General features: G+C 34.5%; 1 protein-coding gene across 1 annotated transcript in view; it reads right to left on the minus strand.

The window, feature by feature from the left end:
* The window catches only part of LOC111047271 (cytochrome P450 4C1-like), a 437563-nt gene that overhangs the window by 50652 nt on the left and 367078 nt on the right, over positions 1–19833 (minus strand). The window lies entirely within an intron of this gene.

A 19833-nucleotide genomic window follows, 5' to 3' on the forward strand; every position in this document is an offset into this window, starting at 1 on the left:
AGGATGATGATAAGAGGGAGTGATAAAGAACAAACGAAAATGAAAGAGGGGTAGAGGATAAAGAATAAGGGCTTGAGAATTAGGAATTGTGAAAAGGTGTGAAAAAGGGAACAATATTGTAGTTATTCCAACGCAATAAGTTAGAGTGAGAAGAATAAGTAAGATTATGAGACTATTTTGTTCTCATATTGAGGTTCAGAACAAAAGTTGGGAAGAGAGAGAGAGTGAGTGAGTGAGACTGGTGGGAAAGGTATAATAGACATGATCATCGAAATGAAAAAGAGATGGTGGATAAACGTGTGGTAGAATATCAGCAAGAGAGAAAGAGAGGATACTAACATTTATTCCAGTGAACTTTACTAGGTCAAATTAAGACCGATTATTTGGTAATCATTCATTCATCGACATTTTTTGTGGCGTGTAACCGGTAATTTGGAGCTACTCTACAATATTCACCTTCTCCTCATCGTCATCATCATCATCAACCCATCATGACTGTAATGACGTCATACAAGAAGAAAAAACCTTCTTCGATAAAGTTATGGTATGCAGGAAACAAGTTCTGTATGTTGGATATTCACAATTTGTGGAGAACGTTATTTATGGTAGTTGGTTATGGAGGTCAGCTGTTATCCTTCAATCGTTCTGTTGCTGGACTGTACAACTTTCAAGTATTCAAATGCTCTTGAAGATTCACCAATGATTAGTCTTCAATTTATAATTTTTTTATGAATGAATTGTTTTTTTCCAATAAACTACAGTAACTATATAACCATAGAGGTAATGTACAATGAACTATTGTTTAAATTGTAGAAACTTGTTTTATTATATTACTTCTGATATCAAAATTAAATGTTGAAATACGGCTTTAGGAAAGAATATAGTTTTTTCCAACTATATGCGTAGAATAGAACGCAGCCCAATATTTATATGAATATCACTACATGATAGAGTTAAAGGTTGTATTAGCTTAGGTAACACACCTAATACCAAATATGATCAGATAACTTGGTAAATGACATAAGACTCAGTAAAGAGTATACCACAATATTGTGAGAACTATTTCAGAGAATCTGATCCACTGAGTAATCCAGTGGAACTATTCTGCTATAAATCTTCATCTTAATTTTCAAACATCTCTGATAAATTCATTGATTGAGGATGGAATTGATTTTGAGGTTTCCAGTATTCAGATTCTCGAAGTTTCAAAATTTAATGGGATAAAATTACTGACGGATTTTTCGTTTTGATTATCAACGTTTAGAGCTGATTACCGTCTTCAGGAATAAATTATTTTCCCATACAAATAATAAACATGGAATATAGTGGACAATAGAAAAAATATCAATAATTGGATAAATTAAAGACACTCGATCATGACTTTCATTTCTTGACCCATTGATATTATTTCTTGAGTTAAATCTTGGGTTTAATTTTATGAGTTTATTCTTGTTTTTTATGAAATTGGAAGGTGCCTTCCAAATTCACCAGCTTATTCACCGGAAAGTTCCGGCTGATTCATTGGATTATTTTAAAATCATTTTATTTGAATTGATTTTATTTTCATACAATATGTTAAATAAACCACGAACAAATCGGGATTATTGTGATTGGCCCGCTTATGGTGAATCAATAGATCCGATAAGAATAGGTACAGTAGTTTAAATCGTCCTAAAGACCAGGGAAATAGTGTAAACAGTATTCACTGTTATAATTGGTTGTGGAAGAGCAACTTCAATTTGAGTGATGTAATTGACAAATTCAAGTCCGGGGTCAATGATTGCTGCCCAATTCCACAGAGCTGGTTTTTACTACCAGCTAATGAACTCGTATATGAACACAGTCTTGAATCTGTGGTATGAGCCAGCTTGCAATCAACTCTCATCAAAGAGTCTGTAACGATCACTCTATTGTTTTACTACCTTGTCTTTCCAGTTAAACTATTCAACGGTGATAGAACATTTTTCACGGCTCCATTTTCCTGGTTCCGGAATTCCAAACAACTCTTTTCAAATTTCACAATTCTTTCAAGTGGTTTTGTTATGCATCTGGCTAGACCAGAATCTGAAATTGTTTCGTTCGAAAAAGATGTTCATGCAATCAGTGTCTGAAAAGCTATTAAGGCAATCAACGTTTCTTTTCATATTGTTATTGTGATACCTATTGTTCGTGGATAGGAGTATATCACCCACTTCCCAATAGTTTGGGCTTTCTCATTGATATACTAGTAGGCCTATGTACCCGTGCTTTGCATCAAAAATCGGAACTCATTTTCTAATGTATTAGCAATGTTACATATGCGTCTGTAGATAAAATTCAAGGAATGAATAAAAATTGATTTCATTGTTTCAATACCTTTGATCAAAGCTACTATAATTATCAAATCATAATCACATCCACAAGAAATAATATAGTAATGATATTCACTTTTGAATTTCCATACATTATAGAATAGCCTGTTCAGGATTACAATATACAGTAGGCCTTTATAAGACTTTTCAAGGAAGTGACTGACAAATTAGCAATCTTGCTCAAGAGTAGGCCACGATTGGCCTATATTTTAATCACAATAACTATAATTATAGTGTGATATGGTCCTGCTAGGCCCATACTGTGTTTCACCTTATCCATGTGGGATCCATCATAAAAAGTGGATGATCTTCGAATGAATTCTTAAATGAATTTCAAAATTGATTTCAAAAAGGCGGCAACAGAGAACAGGTTGTAGTTCCGTTTTTTTTCAAAGCCTCACATTCACCAAGTTATTATAATGCGAAGATCGTGACTGTAGAGATTTAGGAAGGTTGTTTCCTTGTGGCCTAATCAGCTCCATTTACATCTACGCCTCTTCTAGCTCGCGGAACCTATATTCATTGCATAGAGATAGCTGAATAACATTACTATATCATACTGTACTAAAATATAATTGGATATCGAACTATCAAATCAACTTATATGCTCAACTTTGAAGGAATCGTTGGAAATCACAACAATCCATAAAACTTTCATGAAACACAAACTCAAACTTACAATAAACCAACCTTACTTCTTCAGATATTCCAAACAGATTTCCATTATAGGGAAGCTACCAAATAGAAACTGAACAGTTCATGTAGCCTATATTATCAGCATGTATAATAATAGTATATTTGATTTAATCCTCATTATAATGTTATCCATCGGGTGATTACGATTCTAGATGATACATGAATATCGGAAATTGAATTGTTCATAAATATCGAAAAACTTACTCGAAGGTCTCAATCTCCATCGGAAATATAAAACTCTCTTGAAAAACCTTGTCCATGCCAGGAGAAGTCATAACTAGCAATTATTCAAAATATAGAAAATGAACATAGTTTGTGTAGGCATGGAATAGAGAACAGGGATCGAGCATTATAGTAAAGTGAAGAACTCAATGCAATATCAAGCAATTAAAAAAATATTATCAAAGAATGCAATCAAGAAAAAGAGAATTTAATAAGAGTTACAAAAATACAATATTATGCGCACTTTATATCCAACTTGAAAATATATACATCTTGCTCAACTTATTTTGAACTCATTTTGTCATCCTTCTGGTGCCGGATCGGCTGTATCAACTTGATTATTCATAAATTATCCAGCTGACATTGGATAAAAATGGATGAATCTTTCTCTTCAGAAGCTTCTTGAGAAAAGCAACAAAATTTAAAGATTTTTATTATTCACGCTCATTAAATTATATCTTTATTCCACTTTGAAATGTCTGGATTTCAAATTCTATGATAACTCATTAACTTATTCCAGCAATATGTCGAAAGCTTTCAAGGCAAGTGACATTCAATGCTATTGAACTTGAAAATGTAGAGACATCTTAGCTCATAGAATGATAAACATCATCATGAACCCGTGAATCTTTTTACTTCAACTACACTCAAATCAGTATAAGCAATATGAAGTTATATCCCCGTTATTTCTACTCCTCATACAAATTTCTGTCTTTACTACGAGCTCTCCTTCAAAAAATTAACTTTTTCGATACAGTCAACAATCAAATTATCTCAATGCTCAATGAAACTAGAATAAATAATTCTGTTACATGATTGAGTTAATGAATCGACTCCTCTGTGAATGGTTGTAGTTTTTATGTATAAGATCATGAATGATCAATCCAATGAACAAAAAGAATTCATTCCTCAACATTCATTGGACCAATAATAATAATCTAAAAAATACTGGTCTGCTACCGATATATTTTTGAACAGATTCCAATCAAACTATATTCCACATTTCATTCATTCATACTTAACCATGATACCTGCAAGAATTCGAGTATCCTTTTGAATCTGAAGCTATTTAGAACTATATCTCGCATCAGGATCAGCAATAAACCTATTGAAAGGCAGTAAACGTAGATTTCATTGATTCCAATGTGATAAATCGGAAATTTAGTCATTCAGAAGTCAATTCAGTTGTTTTGAATTCACGAACAAATCTATTAAAAAGCAGTAAATGTGAACTTTATGGTTGAAGATGACAGGAATTCGGATCTCATTCATTCAAGTAAAATCTCTCTTGTTTTTCTCTCATAGTAAATCTTGTGAAAGAATGCAAAATTTCAAGATTCGTATAAAACATAAAATAATGACATTTCTTCCAGTTTCCCAATGTAGTTTCATTGAAGGCAAAAACAATTGTATGCTCTTGTTCAGCTGGGAAGACTTTGAATACAATCATGTAAACGTTTCTGCTACGCAGACTATTTTATTATTTGAAATAAACTATTTCACTTTTGTAAATATGATTAAGACACACAACAAATCGTTGAGAGCCTTCTCAGGTAGAATTCAATCAAAAATATATTTGACAGAGTAAACACAGTACATGAAGTAATTTCGCTATAAATTCAGCTACTATTCACTACCTTCGTCTCCCTGCCATTCTCAGAGACCAGATTCAAAAGCTTTACCAAGAATGCAAACATCTACATCTCGGCAACTGATGGGGAAATTATGTTCTCTATCAAAAGCAGGATGACAATTTCCCCAATCTCTAAAATAGAGTAATTCTCTCCTAGATTTCCTAGCTCTGGCAATTTGACCGGCCAGGAAAGTATTCGATTTTGTGTGCAAGTGACGTTTGGGTGATCCCATCCCCCATGCACGTGCTTTCAGGCAAAATATAAGGCTCGTGCATTTTCACCCTTCAGAAACATCTGCTCTGAAAGCACATAGCACGGCCTGGCTTATTCTCGCTTCTCTATGAATGTGCGTCAATTGGCTTTTATCGTGCTGCCAATTCATCAGAATAGTTTCTATCTTTTGTGTCAAGATCCTTACTAGATCTACAAACAAAAATATTCTCAAGTTTATGAAGCTCATCTCCATTGATAATCAATATCTTCATTGATAATAAACAGCAGTAATCAAGAATGTAATTGTTGAGTTGTAATATTTTAATATATTGAGTTTATGATTATATTTTGTTTCTATTCATATTAGGATGATAAAATTCTCTCAGGTTTGCCAAGTGTCCTTTGATATCTCTATACATGGATTCTCCCATGCCATTGAGAATATATTTCTCCATTCTTATCGAAGTTGAGAACTGTTGTAAGATCAAGAGAATAGTAGCAATACTCATTGACAAACATTTCTATAAAACAAGAGAAAATCAGGCAGTAATCGAATCAACATATCCGTGTTGCCAAGTTGTGGTATATCTGAATGCAAACTCATATACGACATGTTCTTATGATATAGGATAAATAATAATGAGATTCGACAACATAGTCGATACAGAGTTGTCAATTTGAATGTATTCAATCATGAGGGCTAAACTCACTTAGTCTGAGTATAGACTATCCTGGAGTCAGAAAATTGGCTTTCAAAAACGGGGCATAGTCGCAGTCCACGTTTAAACTAAATTTCGAAAAACTAGAAAATTTAACTCAAAATAAAATAAAGATAAAATAGTGTGAAAACTCAGCTATTTTTAATTATTTCGAATGTTTCATTTCTTCAAGGAAAAACGCTTCCAATTGTAGAAATGAGAAAATAAAGATTATCATAAAAACTGCGACTACGCACCGTTTTGGAAAGCCAATTTTCTGACTCAGATGTTCAAAGTCTAGAACTTGACCAAATCCCGAGTTCGGAAACCGGCCGTTAATGTTTATTATGATTATCATGTTTATCAGTTTGCTGAACTATGAATTCAATAATATAAGCGTTTCGGAGGATTTGTTTGGAAGCTATTATTCGAGGCTCATCTATTGATAGTATATTGGAACAAGCTATATTGTATGACATTTCAGCATCTGTATCAAGTATGAATAAAATAGAGCATTCATAGAGGAACCTGTAAAACCACATTAACTCATCAACTATATAGTTCTCATGACAAGCAGGATTTTATATATATCATGTTTGAAGTTTAATAATTCATTTGAACTTCGAATCATAAGCTTCTCACATTGAAACATCCTTCTTTAACTATAAATTATGCGCACTTGCTTGTGGCACTTCCTATATAGCCTACTAGCCGTCAGGCTCGCTTCGCTCGCCATATCCGTCTAGCCAGGGGGCTCCGCCCCTGGACCCCCGACTGGATCGTCCAAGAATGAGATCAGCAGGCTCGCTTCGCTCGCCTGCATTTTTCATTTGAGCAGATTTATCATATGTTAGGACAATCCAGTCGGGGGTCCAGACTAAACGTCTGGCTAAACGGAACACAACTATATAAGTGATTTTATTCTATATTTTGTGAATATTGAAGTTTGGTTTTTGTTTTAACGGAAGTTTCATTATCAATCTATCTAAATTTGAAATTATTTGTTTATTCTGATTCATAGTTTCAGATGAAGATTTGGTGTTGAAATTGAAGTGAACATAACCTACATAATATTTGGACGATTTGTGACAAAATCAGGAAATTGAAGAAGTTTTGGGCAATAGCCTGTTTTTTCTTTTCCGACTATTGTATTGTTCGCTCTATCTAATAAATAAATAAATGAATAATATTCGCAGGATTAAAGTAGCATTACCCAATCAATTTCTCCGCGATAAATGCATTTAAATCTTCAACTTGGTGCCAACCTAACAAAGTCAACTCAACTTAATGCCAACCTGACAAAATTATTAATTTAGTTGCCAGTTAACAACTGTTTCGAAGAGGTACTCTATCTGGATTATAGTTCTATAGTAACATATGATATGGAAATTTCAATTATAATTAAGAGATTGGGAGAAGAAGAATATACATGCTAAAAGACGAACTTTAAACCCTTAAAAACAACCCTTAGAGTTAAAATATTGCCAAAAGGTTTCTTAGTGCGCCTCTAAAGGGACAACTGAACATACCTACCAAATTTGAACGTTTTTGGTCTGGTAGATTTTCAGTTATGCGAGTGAGTGAGTGAGTGAGTGAGTGAGTGAGTGAGTGAGTGAGTGAGTGAGTCAGTCAGTGAGTGAGTGCCATTTCGCTTTTATATATATAGATACAAGCCTACATATATGTGCCTATATATATCAATATATTGTATATTGTATTGTGCCTATATTGTATATCTTATGGTTCCCTGTCAGCTAGACAAATTAAAAACAATAGAGCAAAAAATAGTGCTCACGTCAAAATGTTAAAATATACAGAGATGGTTGGAAACAAGCCTATTGTGGATCGCATTAAATGAGATGAGCATTCTAACAAATAAAGAGAGACTAATGACAGACTTCACATTACGCATTTATTTTATGAAAGAAGAGATACATACTTTGGGTATAATCATTGTGTTCCAGCTTAATTCAACATTAGAGAGGAGTAGTTGATCAAATACTTCGAATGATGTTATTTGTAAATCAATTCGACTAGAGTTCAAAAGATTAATAATTCAGTTCATTGAGAATCTACGAACTCCATATAACACACTGGACGTGGGTATTACTACTAAGGGGTATAAGGCTACTTGCACACACACCGATTTTTTGACGACCGATTTTTCACCGGCCGATTTAGTACAGCTACTTTACTACTACTTTATAGTAGTAGTATAGTACTAGTACCAAGTAGTACATACCAGATTGTTTCCATTCAAACAATCAGTTAACTTTGTTGTCGTGACACGAGGTGAATAATAATGGATCCTAAAAGAGTTGTTGCTATGTGGTTATTGTATCATCCCATTAAGCTCCGTAGGATTAAGCGTAAGTTCTGGATTCATCCAATTAATGTAAGCAGAGAAAACACGGGAACATTCCACACTCTTTTTGAAGAACTGAGGCTTGATAGCAGTAAGCTTTTCAACTACCGTACGTTAAATGTTTCCAAAGTCTCATCCCACAACACTGGTCTTGCTCCCACTAACGATATAAGGATATCGTATTATCTATGTGCCCTCATTTCAATAATTACCTCGCTCTATCAAAAGTGCAGAGCAGTCGACTGGAATGGCTGATGGTGTAGCGAGAACTGGCAAGGACAAGGACGGTCGGGGAAAAATCGGTGTGTGTGCAAGCCTGTATCTACTCACGGGCGCCACTGTGTCGCCGGCACATCGCCGTCACCGGTGGAACACAGTGGCAGTGGCCGGCTTCTCGTCGGCATTTTACCGGCGCCGATCAGCGGTCGGTGTGTGTGCCAGGTCCCGTTCTCGCCTACGCGCCACTATTGGAATTTGCACGGCCGGTAAAAACCGGCCGTCCAAAATCGGTGTGTGTGCGAGTACCCTAATACTTCAAGGAATATGATAGTATTTCTTAGCAATTGAGTGAAAAGTTTTTCCAACACATGGTATTCAAATTTTCTTAAGACAGACCTCTGAATTATTCAACAATGTTGGTGGATATTAAAGAATTAATTATATGATTGAGTGTAGTGACTCTCTTCTAATTCAGTTCAACTGCTGGGGGAACAAACATATTAATGACATTTGGGACTCATTATCACGTCACCAAATTAGTAAACGACAGACGTAATTGTGGCAGAGTTCACTCTCACCCTCGCCAATAGCATCTGGTCCATTACACAGTAAATATTCAGAGGTCGCAGAGTGAGTGTGAACCAGCCTTATTCGGGAGCAATAAGGTGTGCGGGAATCCAGAAAGATCAGGAAATTAAGGACGGGCAATGAAAAAAGTAATAGGCGAGTCGGAACCGGTGGCTTTTCTCTTGGGAAAAGGAGAGAGACAAAATTGTGAAGGGACTTTTCTGAAGGGATGGGGATGACCGCCCTTCTAATGGGAATAACTGTTGAAGCAAATGGAGGAGGAGTTAGAGGGGGAGTAGGAGGTGGATGAGAAGAAGTAGGAGGTTGTGGATGATGAGCTAATGCACCGCGCGCAAATTGCTACTCTCACCCCAACTATTGAACCATCTGGGATCAAGCAACAAGCCGTACTGAAGAATGAAGAATTCTGTCACCCGAAGTCAATAAGAGTCGACTATTTGACATGGAGACGAGCAGTAAGTAAAGCAGACTGTCCCTTGTTTGCTCAGGGTCGTGTCTGCTTATTTGATGTTGTGTGTTAGTGGTAAGAGGGGGGAAGGTGGTGTAGGAAATGAATGTGAAGATGCTAGTCACTGTCTCCTTATGTTGTCAACTTTAGACACGGGTTTGTTTTTCCACGTTCAAGCAGAAAGTGTAGTGTGTACTTGATTCAAGGAGTGTTGAGCAAATTTTCAGCAGGAAATTTTTAATCATGAAACACACGTAATGATCCACAAGAGTATTCAAATTGATTATATCGATAATTTTGTTGGAAGGATTCCTGAATGAACACGTGTTATTTCGACCTTAGAATCTACGAATATCTTTTCAATTGATAAAGTTCTCATTCCACTTACTCATATTCAGCTCTTTAGTTTTTTCAAACTTAACTTTGAAATGTATAGAACTACGATTCACCATGCTTGCATTTTCATCTATGATGCAATCAATCACAAGTACCTTTTCTCCAATTCATAGGGCAAGAATCAAGGAATGAAGGAACACTGGCTTGTGTTCCTCTTCTTATTAAAACAAACTTTTTTCTGGAAATTGTATGTCCTCAGTAGATCGATATCTCTATTATTTCTAATAATTGATAATCACTAACAAAAACCAATTCACAAGATAGACACATGACATATCAAAGAATATCGTTGACAACTCACATATAAGTTATTATCATTCTTGAGTTTGCAATTGATATAGCCCAGTCAATGAAGGTCCAAAAAAGCAGTTTCGATCCGAAAATTAAATAAAAGCTGAATTTCCCACCATCGATAGAACCATCCCAGAGGGTCATTCTCCCAAAAGTCCCAAAAAATCCCCTTGGAGCTTTCCGCCCCAACCCCCTAAAACATGAAAAATGCAGGTAAACACGGGAAATCAATTATCTCTGTAACCATTGATCGGAAACAGTTCTATTATATACAATTCGATTCGATACATTATGGACTACAATATTAGCTATATTCATTTTTTCAATAAAATTAACAGTTTTCTTGATAAAATGATATATATGTAAAAATTGAGGGGGTTTGTGATTTGATTTTTTTGTTTTCTCCAATTAACCTCGAAACAAGTAGTTTTAAAGAAAAATGAGCCAAATAAATAATGTAGTCACTCTCATTGCAAATCCATTGATGTATATTGTTACGTATTTGCGATTCAATTTGACGCTGTGGAAGGGGAAACAGTCGACGCGGAACGGCGCGGCTGACTCTCTTAGCCATAGTAAACAGCAAACTTTAAATCAATTATCTCTGTAACCATTAATCGGAGAAAAATCTATCATATGTCATTCGATTCGTTACATTATGGAAAAATATTACTCGTATTCATTTCCTTAATAAATCAAACAGTTTCCTTGATAAAATAATATATACGTAAAAATTTAGGGGTTTTTCGATTTGATTTTTGTTTTCTCCGATTAACTTCGAAGCAAATAATCTAAAGAAAATCAGACAAATAATTAATGTAGCCACATTAATTGCGAATCCATTGATGTTTATTGTTATTCATTTGCGATTCGATTTGACGCTTTGGAAGGGGAAACAGTCGACGCAGTATGGCGTGGCTGACTCTCTTCACCATAGTAATCAGTAAAATACAGTAGTAGGCCTACTGCTTTCTAAGTTGCATCTTATTCACACTATGGCGCTCGAAACAATCAATTTTGTCTATTGTTTTGACATGCGATGAAACTAATTTTTCACATTTTAATTCTCTAAAATCATTTTGTTGTTATAGATGTGCTAAATCATGCATTCTATGACAGACAAAGATATTGTTTGCAACCGATAAAATATTCATACTATTACATAATATAATACATATTTGAAATATGTGTGTATGATTATAATTCTATGCTAAAATTTATCATAAGTTATGTCAAAAACTGAGATAAATCATAGATTACAATAGTGTTAATAGTGGCAATTTCCTAGAAAATCATAGCGTGCAGTGTTTGCTGTTTTCTACAGTTAATATTCTTCAAGCCAGATTGATAATATACCTTCAGTTGAGCCAAATATATATGACGGCTGAGGCATAAAAAAAATTATACATTGGGCTTGTTGAGTCGAAACTTTCTATGATTCTCTCTGTAAAGTAGCTTATCTTCCGTTCTTACTAGTTGAATCTAGATTATTTAGACAGTCCAATATGAAAATTCAGTAGATTCTAAAGATGAAAGCCATGCAAACATACAAATTAAGGAAGAGTAGGCATGAGTAGGTAGAGGTAGGAAGAGTAGGTAGAGGTAGGCATGCATAAAAGGTAGGAAAATCATGAAAGTGTTTCACATTTAACCACAAAGTACCCTACCGTATAAGATTAATTGAAAGACGATTCATCTTCTATTATTTTTGTTAACATATCGATTTTTCACCTCCACTCGCATCTTGTCATTCACTATACAAGGTTGGCAGAAGCTTTTCTTTATGTCGATTAATGTTGATTGAAATTGATTTTGATTAGGGCACCAAAAGAATAGATCATTTTCTATTTGAAGCATTCAAATTGAACATTCTATTGAACATGATTTCTTATGACTTAGCATTCACAGATTTAGTTGGGTGAAGCTATTTGAAAAATGTACCTGATTCCATGGTTTTTATACCATTCTAGTTCATTGTGATCATTGAAGGGTTGAAGTGATGAGTTAGTTCAAGTGAATTCTAGTACACAAGTATATTGTGCTTATAATGGGCTCTTCTTTATTTTCTATCGATGTTTTGCTCCAGTAGAGAAAATTAATAATGTTGGTTTTACATTTTATAAGCTTTATAAATAATATAAATTTGATAAGTCCAATATCAAATTAATCGATGTTGACTTTCATTGTATCGCTTTGTATCAATGTTACTTGCACTGTTTGCAATTCATCACTATTCTCTCAAGAATTAGTTTTTTATGAATTTCATGATCTGAAAATTGAAATTCAAATGCTTTTTGGATGACGTTCACATTCCACTGGCTTTTTTCAATAATTGTTACGTTGAAGAGTGAGGCAATTCAATCTATTTGGAAGTAAAAGGAAATCACAGTGCGATTTGAACAGTGGATAGTAACTTTGAAATTCAGTTGCTCAATTCATTACGGCTTGATACTATCATTTATAATTATAGTTGATCAGAAATATGGATTGTCTATAATGTTATATTTTTCAGTTTGACCAATCTTCTATCACAGTCTCGCTTTCATTCATAAACATGATAATCCTAATTACCTTAAAGGTGTAGCTTGATACGTCTTACGTCGAACAATGTACAATATAAACAATTTTCATTAAATTACTATTATGATAATCATTGTAATTTCTGATTACTTACTTTCTGAGTTGCATGATTACTAGAAATTTTGTTTTTTTTTACTATTTTTATTATAGGTACTGTACATTGATTTTTTTATTATAGAGATCAACTACTTTATTCTGAATCAGGATAAGGATAAATAGGGATATTGTGAGATGGGAATAACATCCATCGTTACATAGCATCAATTTGAAAGCTCTGATAATAATGATTTGAACGGAACTGCGATTCTGGCTTGGTATTGCCTCTTCATGTTCAGTGAGAATAGTAAGCTTCAGAATAATTCGTTCTCACTATATGTGATAATATTTGGTAACATTTGTTAATATTTGAACCGAATGTGCAACAAATTAATCTACTTTCAGCTTGAAAATTTTTTTGTTCCCGTGATCTGATGATATTCATTCCATTATTAAGTGTTTAAATTATAAAGAGTGATGAAACAAGTTAAAACACAAGAAAAGCTAAGAAAATAAATTTTGAATCTTAATTTTTCACAAAATAAGGATAAGATGAAGGAGTCGGACACATAATATATCATGAAACTTCGTTGAAAAACATCAATATCTGGAACTAGAGTTATCAAATTGTGTTACCTCTGACTCGTATGGAGAAGGCACACTTCAAATTAATATAATAAATTCTGTGAGAAAACAACGAAATCCTAATTTTTATCATGAGCATGGTTAAATCAAGAAAATTGTAATATTTTTTAAAAGTATAAAAAAGTGAAAATCTATATACAGCGCATGTCAAAACAATAGACAAAATTGATTGTTTCGAGCGCCATACTGTAAATGAGATGCAATGTAGACAGCAGTATTATTCTGTTTACTACGGTGAAGGGAGTCAGCCGCGTCGGCTGTTTCCCCTTCCACAGCGTCAACTTGAATCGCAAATACATAACAATATACATCAATGAATTCGCAATGAATGTGGCTACAATAATCATTCGTCACATTGTTCTTTAAAATTACTTGCTTCGAAGTTAATCGAAGAAAAGAAAATAATCAAATCGCAAACCCCCTAAATTTTCACATATATATTATTTTATCAAGAAAACTGTTCATTTTATTGAAAAAATGAATTCACTAATATTGTAGTCCTTAATTTAACGAATCGAATGACATATGATAGATTTTTTTCCGATTAATGGTTACAGAGATAATTGATTTAAAGTTTGCTGTTTACTATGGCTAAGAGAGTCAGCCGCGCCGTTCCGCGTCGACTGTTTCCCCTTCCACAGCGTCAAATTGAATCGCAAGTACATAACAATATACATCAATGGATTTGCAATGACAGTGGCTACATTAATTATTTGGCTCATTTCCCTTTAAAACTACTTGCTTTGAAGTTAATCGAAGAAAACAAAATAATCAAATCGCAAACCCCCTAAATTTTCACATATATATCATTTTATCAAGAAAACTGTTTATTTTATTGAAAAAATGAATATAACTAATATTGTAGTCCATAATGTAACGAATCGAATGGCATATAATAAAACTGTTTCCGATCAATGGGTACAGAGATAATTGATTTTCCGTGATTACCTGCATTTTTCAACTTTGAGGGGGGCTAGGGGGGAAAGCTCCAAGGGGATTTTTTGGGACTTTTGGGAGAATGACCCTCTGGGAGGGTTCTATCGATGGTAGAGGATTCAGCTTTTATTTAATTTTCGGATCGAAAAAACCTTTATTGACTGGGCTAATAGAAAAATATTGGATATTACAAATACTTCGTTACAGTGGAACTAACACTATTTTTCTCGAACACTCTTCTCCGTACAATTCAAACTAACCAATAAATTAACAAGTCCGTCTGATAATATGTTGACCATGTAAGCAGTCTTTTGCTGCAGACTTTTTGCAAGTTGAATCCGGAAGTGTCACGGATGGTTAGTAACAGAAAACAGGCCTACTGGAAATAAACCCTTTGCTGATAGAGCGTATTTTTTTGCTTTAAATTTCAATAAGTCACCACACAGGAAATGTGTATGTGCTGGGTGAGCTGGTTATTTAGTGAGCTTGTATCGACAGAGAGATTGAGCCTATAAAACATTGTCTTATTGACTGGATAGGACGTAGCCGGGATTTATGGCATTGGGACCTTCGCCACCTTCCTTGGTCTCTGTTGTCCGGGCCAAACTTTATTAATGGATTTATTGCCGCTGTGTGCCGTGACTCATTCTCTTTTTAGCGAAAAGTGAACATGGACACTGCTCGGTCTCATTCTCATTGCTCTGCTGCTCTCGATCAGCTCATATGGGATTTGCCCTGCTAAGAAATGACGAAGAGTTCTTGAAATACAATAATATCCTGTTATATTTATTGATATTAACTGAAACTATACAACTAACAACTTCACAGGTTATCGAGATGAAATTATAAATAATTCACTGGCGAAACTCTACATGAACTGTGATTGACTAGAAGAAATGAGCAGGAAAATTTTGTTCATTTTGTGCTTCGATATGCTCATTCACCTGAATGAATCGCGATGCGCGAGTTGCTATCATCTATATACAGAAATCAATCATCATTTTGAATGAATATCAAAAAATCTTCCATTTCTTTAGCATTCATTACAAGTTTTTGAAACAATTTAATAGAATAATGTTCTCGGAATCGGGTTGATTCGAATTAAATAAGTAAAAAATCTTTCAGACACTGTTCTAACCAACATACCAACTTAAACATCACCACTCTGGTAACAACAATATTCATCAATTCACTCAGCCATAGAGAGCACAACAAAACGCTTTTCCACACCAAGGTCAAATACTCTTCTAGGAATACCCTTATTCCAGAAATGATGATGAAATAATAATTTCTTTGGTAGCCTAAAAGACGAAACGTTTTTCATCTTTCAACTTGAAAGTTTCGAAATCAGAATCGAAATCATTCACTCAAAACCATAAAAGCCGGGGACATTTCCCGGAACTCATCTACCCAATTCCCATTAATGAATGCGCAGAAAAGGGCTCGCTAAGTCCTGATAGTCAATCTCCCAAGCTGATTAAAAAACCTCTTAATCCCTTGCGCACCTGTCTGTGATTAATTACAAGTTCCGCGAACGCTGTGTCATTTTGTCTTCTTTGCAATCACTATCAGACGGGTCTTTTGGGTAATAAAGATTAATCTGGCTCTTCCATACAGATTGATTCACCATGAACTTACATGATTTGTTCGTCTGCGAACAGAATTTGAAAAAGGAATTGCATATTGATATTAGGAAGGAACATTGAAACATGAGATTATGCTTTTACTGCTGATAATAGCTTTATACTTTTTTTATTCATGTTCTGCTTTATATCAAGTCATTTTTTGCAATTCTCTGATCGTGGCTACAATATTCCTTCCCAATTATCATTATTGAACACTCCCTATGACTCCTAAGTCCAGATAAACATTTCAGCCCTGTAAAACTATAAGAACTTCAGATATCAATTAATGATGAAATAAATCTTGAAAATAGTCGAAATTCCAAAAATAGCTCTGTTATGGCAAGTATCCCACACGATCAAAGATAGTTATTGATAACAAAGTATTAGAGCAAGTGTCACAATACTGCTATCTTGGTTGTGATATCAGTTTCAAAGATGATTCAGATGTTGAAAGGAAAATCGGAAAATTCCAATCGATATGTGGTAACATCAGCAGAACTTTAGAGAAGAAAGCGAGGAAAGAAACTATAATGAAGTTCTACAGAGTGATGGCTGCCCCTGTTCTGTATGGAAGTGAAGCATGGATCACCACGAAATCACAGGAGAGCAGGCTGCAGGCAGCAGAAATGAGATTCCTACGCAGAACGAAGGGCTGTGACAGACGAGACCACATGAGAAATGAAGAAACAAGAAGAGAATTGGGTGCCTTCAACATGAATGAAAAAGTTGTATGTCATCGAAACGAGTGGAGGGAACATATTATAAGAATGCCAACGGAAAGAATTCCTTTAAAAATTTTAAATTACTATCCGATAGGAAAAAGAGACATGGTAGACCTCGGAAAAGATGGCAATAGAGGAAATCAATAAGAATATAGGAAAAGCTGATAAAGAAATTCAAAATTAATAACATTTTATACTTGTATAAGCTATTTTTTAGATATAATATATTCCTCCAAAACATTTAAATTTTTTGTAGAATGCTGCTGTGAGTCGGAACAGGCAAAAGCCTAATCCATGAAGGCAAGAAGAAGAAGAAGCTCTGTTATGTATGTTCTTGCTCTAATATTCAAAATAACCCTAGAAATCAGACAAGACACCATCTCCATCGTTATACAAACAGATACAATCATGTTATTCTGAAGCACTGCATGTGAGCTTGCCAATTTTGATTTTCTCCCTTCGATAAAAATGATTGATTCATTCAAATTCAATGTTTTCCTGTATTCAATGAATACAGATGAACTATGTTGGGTAGATGGAGCAATTATAAAAATATAATTTCAAAGTATTGTATCACTGGCTGTTTGATATGCTGTATAGAGAGCCTCCGTTAAAATCATTGAGATAAATGTAAAGCAGTTGTAAAAACTTCCATATAATAATAGTTATTATTATGATTCCATTTAAAAAAATAGCCTCTATATCTATAAAAGGCTAAGCCACGACAGACTGAAATCACACCACAGCCCAAACTACTCAGCCTACAAACTTGAAATTTTGCACAATTGTTTATGATAGCCTCAAAAAATCCACTAAGAAAGGATTTTCAGAAATTTTCCCCCCTGAGGGAGCTGGGGCCCCCCAAAAATGATGTACTTTTTAACCGTTCATTGCACAGCAAAGTCATGAAGAACTTTTTTGTTCAACTACGAGAAAAAATCAGATCTATGCAGAAAAAATCTGACCAGGAGCAGAGAGGGGTCCGGAGAGGGCATTTTTTGAAAATTTTCATATAAAATCACACTACAGCTAAAACTAATTGGCCTACAGACTTAAAACTCTGCACAAATATTCTTCAAACATGCTAGACGCGCACTAAGAACGGATTTTGAGATATTTTCCCTCTAAGGGTTTCAAAGGATGAAAAAGGATCCTATTTAGTAAGGTTATGAACATGGTAAGGTGAATGCCATATGGAACTGAGATAATTTACACATGATATTCTAACATCATTGGAAAGCTTAAAATAATTTCATCAATCAACTGATCGAATTTAATTTTCCGTGGATTGAAAGCGCGAATTTGCCACTTGGTTGTTCCATTGTTGTAAAAGCTTGGCCAGTTCGGTTTGCGCCTTCTATCGGCTGTATATGAAGTCTAAAGGTGCGTACATGAGCAATTCACTTTCAATCAGCTGATGCCAAGCTTTTTATAACTGTATCTTACCGTTTCTATAAAAATACAGATATAATCAGCTGATTAAAAGTGAATTGCTCATGTTTGCGGCGCATAAATCTGTACGCACCTTCATACATTCTGATTAGAAAACAAATTCCATTTGCAAAAATTTTGGAAATTTTTTTTGTGAAAACTGTGCTTGTACAAAATTCATTCCTGATCAGGAATGATTCTATATATGTTCAACATTGCATTCAGTCCAGAATAACAGAAGAAATGCCATGCACTTGACTTTTATGGTTGATTATTCAAGAATTACCCTTAGTAACACTATTACCTGATATTGAACTTTGAAATTTCTTTTCGTGAAAACTGTGCTTGTAAAAAATTCATTCGAAATCAGATTTGATTCTCTATATGTTCAACATCGCACTCAGGATATAATAACACAAGAAATGCCATGTACTTAACTTTTGTGGTTGATTATCCAAGAATTCCTCATAGTATCACTATTACAAATATTGTACTTTGATATTTTTTTCCGTGAGAACTGTGCTTGTACAAAATTCATTCGTGATCAGGATTGATTCTGTATATGTTTACAATCGCATTCAGTCCAGAATAACAAAGGAAATGCCATGCACTTGACTTTTGTGGTTGATTATTCAATAATTCCCAAGAGGATACCTATAACTGGTATTTAACTTTTGGAAATTTGTTTCGTGAAAACTGTGCTTGTACAAAATTCATTCAAGATCAGAAATGATACTATATATTATGTTCAACATTGCATTCAGTCCAAAATAACAGAAGAAATGCCATGCACTTGACTTTTGCGGTTGATTATTCAAGAATTCCCATAGTATCACTATTACAAATTTTGAACTTTGAAATTTTCCCGTGAAAACTGTGCTTGCATATTTCATTTGTGGTTGATGATGATTCAATAGATCATCTTTTCTCCTTGGATACAGTATTTTATATATTCAAAGTAATACAAATCGTACTATCACGCCTGCATAATATACTGCCTGCATGAGTGGTAGGGTAGCTGGCAGGTAGCCAGCATAGGGAAATAATCAATGATATGTATGACCTTGACTCCATCTTCAAAAGCGTCTAATTAAAAAACGGTGCTTGTACAAAATTCGATTTTTGCATATTCAGACGACACAAAATTCGTAGTTTATTGTCAATTTTTTTCGGATTTTTTGTGACATGTGCACTACAAGTTCACACTTCCAGCATAGGGAAATTAGCATTGGAAAATGACCTTGACCGCGACTTCAAATGCGTGTAAAAAAAACGGTGCTTGTACAAAATTTAATTTTTGGATATTCTGCCGACACAAAATTCGTAGTTTATTGTCATTTTTTTCAAATTTTTTCGGGCTTGTGCACTACAAGTTCACGGAGCCTCTCAGGGGCATTCGACAAAGGCTTCTTGAACAAGCTCACAAGTGGTTTGTGATCTGTTTCCACTGTTTTTTTTCTGGAAAAAATATATTGGTGAAAACGAGTGCAACCAAAATTAATTGCTAACATTTCCCTCTCTATTGACTATTATTACGTTGACTTTCTGTTAATGCTCTTGAAGCATAAGCGACAGGCTTGTTGTCACTCAGCAAAACAGCTTCAAGGCCATTTGAACTTCTATCAACAGATAATATTACCTCTTTTTTATAATCAAAATATGTGAGAACAGGGGGATTCATTAACAATTGTTTCAGCCTGTTGAAAGCTAGTTCTTGGGGTTGATCCCAATGAAACA

Source organism: Nilaparvata lugens, chromosome 7, assembly GCF_014356525.2.
Source record: "Nilaparvata lugens isolate BPH chromosome 7, ASM1435652v1, whole genome shotgun sequence".
Taxonomy (NCBI): domain Eukaryota; kingdom Metazoa; phylum Arthropoda; class Insecta; order Hemiptera; family Delphacidae; genus Nilaparvata; species Nilaparvata lugens.